Genomic DNA, 4,696 nt, shown 5'->3' on the forward strand with positions numbered 1-4,696 from the left:
AGAGCCGCCATCTTACGATGTGCCATTTGATTATGCGCACGACCATTTTTGCCGACAAACTGTGCATGAAAATATAAACATGTGGGCGCTGCCATGTTTGTCCCGGGACATCTAAAGGTGGCGGACCTCCCCCCTCATTGCATCAACCCCGCAATAGCATGCCTAGTCCCTTGTTTCCTATGTCCATGATTCAAGTCATGAGAATCGCCGGCATAGAAATCTGGAAATATTCAAATCCCAATCTCTTAATTTTATTTCAAAGCAGTTAGAGATATAAATAGAACCGCCGAAGTGTTCCGACCGGAAATCGTGCACCATCGAGTTTTCAAATTCAGAAGAGGAGAAATGGGTTGCGCGCGTAACCCAGTCACTTATACTGTCTCCTACTATATTCACACCATGGACATAAGAAATAAGGGACTAGGCATGCCATTGCGGGGGTGATGCCACCTTTTCATGTCCCGCGTCAAACATGGCAGCGCTCACATGTTTATATTTTCATGCACAGTTTGTCGGCAAAAATGCTCGTGCGCATAATCAAATGGCACATCATAAGATGGCGGCGCTCCCCACTCATGGAATTCTCCCCCCTCCCGTGGATTCAACCCCGCTCGACCAAGTTAGGATGGCATGCCTAGTCCCGTGTTGCTTATGTTCATGATTCACACGGATATAGCCCTGTCATTGTATTGGACCATACCTCGTTTCAGATCTGGGATCACTGGGCCTGTCCCATAGACATATAGAAATGGACCGGTAATGCCATGATCTAACAAATACATGGTCTAGCCACTTGAGGGCCCTGTTTCGTTCAAGTAACGCAACCGCTTAATTCCACCATTTTGTTAGTTTGACGCGTAAGACTGTACGGCGAAGTGTTATAGGAAAATGAATTAAGACACATCGTTTAAATTACTTGAAATAATACCAAGCTTGTCATTAATTTTGAATCTTTTCCAAACTTCGACATATCTCTTAAAATTACTAAAATTTTGTATACAAATAATAAGTGTACAGATCCATTTTTTAAATAATTTATTTATTTAATATTTACAGTTGATAAAATAAAACTGTTTTTTATCAAAAAATTCCAGCTTCAAATATTTTTAATTTTTTAAATCCTCAAAACTGCACTTTAATTATTTTTAAAATTGTTAAAATATAGCTTGGGCAGATTTTTCTTCTGAAAATTCATAAAATTCTCGGTTTCCCAGTACGACGGCCACCTAGTTCTTTATAAAAAAATCTTCGATTTTAAAAACTTGTAATTTTTAACTTTTTCAACCTCTAAAACTACATTTTAAAATTCTTCAATTAAAATGTATGCTGAAAAATAAGAAAATTTAATTGGAAAATTTTTAAAGTGACAGATTTTCGAATTAAGTATTCTAAACTAAATGGTATAATAATCTATAAAAAGCACAATTTAGGAAATTAAAAAAAAAAACGGTTGAAATCAAAGTTGGACAACATTTTTATTATACAAATTTTGTAACATTCGCGGTCGAAAAATAAATTCACTGTAATTTCCCGGTTTTCTAGGTTTCCCGGTCCAGCATCCAACCTGCACTGCATTATATTATTTTCTTTAGTCAGAACTTTCCCACTTGACTTCAATTTCATTCTATTTGACACAGATACGTCATTTTTTGTCAGCAGAAAGAAGTTATGAAACACATAACCTAAAATTATAGTTTGCTGTTGCATTGATGGTCGTGCATCCACAAGCTACGTGAGAAAAAAAATAGGCTTGAAAAACGTCACTTCGTTTTCCCTAGCACAGTCATTTGGAAGATTTTGGACACCAAATGTCATGTGTTCGATTTTAAATCTGCAAAATCGAAGAAATTTCGAATGAAAATTATTAAAAGTTCCATAAAAGTGCCGCTGTCTTTATTTTTGTTTATCAGTTGCCATGACGATACAACAGTCGTATTGTGAAAATTCAATGATCTTCCTGGCGATGCTTCGGTTGAGGTAGCCCGTGATGCTGATGCTAATTTTAATACATTTACATTTAATTATTTTACATATGTGCTATTATATGAATTGTAAATATGTTTTGAGTCTTAAGATTGAAGATAATGATCAATAAAAGGAATAGATAAAATGAAAAGTGTATAAAGATATATTAAAAATAATTTATTATACTTTATATATCTCTTTACATATCTTTCTCACTTTGCTTATCCAATTTATTGATAAATATATTAAATTGTAACATTTTTCACAAATGTCGGCGCTGTGCTTCTGCATATTTCTACCATTGAGTTGATAGAACCTGGCCTAGAGTTCTTAAATTCCCGAGAATTGATGTTCCGGTTATGTAACCGAGAATATGACAGAATGTATGAGAATTTAAAAGGACTTAAGAGAATTTAAGAATTTATGATTTTTAACAATATTTTTATTGTTCAGGTTATATCAACGGTTGAAAATAAATTATTTTCTAGCTCAAACATATTCAGGAATGTAAAATACGCAAAGCAGTAACTCATTAATTATTCAACACTGTTAGACTGAATCTCTAACCACAAAATTTGATTTCCTCACATTGCTTAATCAATACGCGTGACATTTTCAAAATTCTCTGATTTTTCGACTAATTTTTCATTTCAAATCATTAATATTCAAATAACAGCATTTTAATCTTATGATATTTTTACCATAGATTATTTTATAAGCGGAATATAACAGTGTTTTATGTACAAATGTAAAATGTTCAAATGTATTAATTTATTTCAAACAAAGAAAAAAGTTTTTTTTTTACATTTAAAGATAACTCTTGAACAAAATACTGGAATTTTTAACAAAATAATAGAATTTTTTACATAATAGTTAAATATTCAACTTAAAAGACAAATTGCCAAACTAAAAAATTATTTTCTACAGCAAACAAAAAACGCGAATTTTTAACTAAAAAATATCAATCTTAAAAAAATTGAAAAGTTACATTTTCCGTTAAAAAATGAATTCTAAACAAAAAAAATGAATTATTTGCCAACTAAACAGTTACATTTTCAACCAGACATAAGCCTTCAATAAAGAAAAATTTCACATTGTAGTTTTACTTTGAACCAAGTAGTTTAATTTTCTACTGAAAAAGATTAATTTATAAAAAAATAATTACACTTTTAACCAACGAGATAACTTTTCAACTTAAAATATAATTCTTGAACAAAAAAAGTGATTTCTTAACAAAGCGATTCAACCAAATGTTTTAAACAAATTAGTTGAATCAACAAGCAAAGAAGAAAGATTTTTAATCAGAAAGTTACATTTTATACAATAAATAAAATTTCTTCTATAACAGATTAAGTTTTAAATCAAAAAGGTAAATTTTCAAAAAAATATTTGATTTTTCTGTTGAAAAAGATTTTAGTCGAGTATTCACGATCAAACTATGAATTTTTTTACAAAAAGTAATTTCCTGCCAGCAAAATGGAATTTTCAATCCAAAAAGAAGAATCTTTAACCAATAAGGATGACTTTTTAACAAACTTGTTAAATTGTTGAAAGTTTCTACGTTAAAGATTGAACTTTTATTCCAAAAAGACGACTTTTTTAAACAAGAAGGATGAATTTTTAATAATATAGTTAAATTCTCTACTAAACAGTTGCATTTTTATCCAAAAAAGATCAATTTTATACTAAACCAGATGAATTTGTAATGAAAAACTTTTTTTTTGATAATTGGAACTTTCATCCAGAAAATATTTCAGTTCATTTTTCAACACCAAAAAATAAATTTTAAACAAAAAGTAAATTTTCTACAAAATAGTTAAGTTTTCAATAAAGTAGTATAATAGCTTCATTTCTTACCGAAAAGTTTCACTTTTATCAAAAAAATATTAAATTTCTGCTAAAACATATCAACTTTAAAATACAAAAAACAAAATTAAAAAAAAGTTAAATATTCTCATTCTCTTTACCGTTCTCAAAGTAATATCAGAGATGAGGTGGGAGATTGCTTATGCCGTGTATTTGATTTCGACCGACTTATCGCAGCGCGCCCTGTTTGCCTTAGCCATCCGGAAACTAAAATTAAAGGTTCAAAAGCGCGCCCTGTTTGCCTTATTGTTATTTTTCGGGAACTAAGATGAAAGGTGGCTTACCTGCTACTCACTTGGTAAGACAGGGTATAATTTGATAAAGTCGGTAGAGAAGATCGGAGTTGGTAACAATTAACATAATAAAATAATAAATTAAGAAAAATGTATCAAATCTACTCCTTTAAACTTAATTATTTAACTAAGCTTTGACTTTAATGGTTTTTTCAACAAGAAAATGTTATAATAATAAAGATAATTTTTTATTTATTATCTCCAGGTCTTAGAATAATATAATAATGAATTAATTTATAATTAATACTGTGAATAATTATACATAATTATTTTTATCTATGTTATTTAAATTTAAATTCATTGTTGTGTTTTTAAAGATAAGGAGTTTATATAATAATAATTAGAGTATAATCTTCAATTCAATAGATTCTATATTAGGAGCTATTCAATATCAATATTATTAATATTTTACATAATTTTCATTATATATATATATATTTATTTGATTCCTCTAGAATCAAACCGAAGGACCTATGATAAAGCCACCGAACGCGTCCTCGGGTTGCGGATAGAGGGTCCCTGTACCAAGGGTTTCTGCTGAATATGGTTACAAAAATAAATAGGCAGTCGCG

This window comes from Belonocnema kinseyi, chromosome 5 (assembly GCF_010883055.1).
Source record: "Belonocnema kinseyi isolate 2016_QV_RU_SX_M_011 chromosome 5, B_treatae_v1, whole genome shotgun sequence".
NCBI classification, from domain to species: Eukaryota; Metazoa; Arthropoda; class Insecta; order Hymenoptera; family Cynipidae; genus Belonocnema; species Belonocnema kinseyi.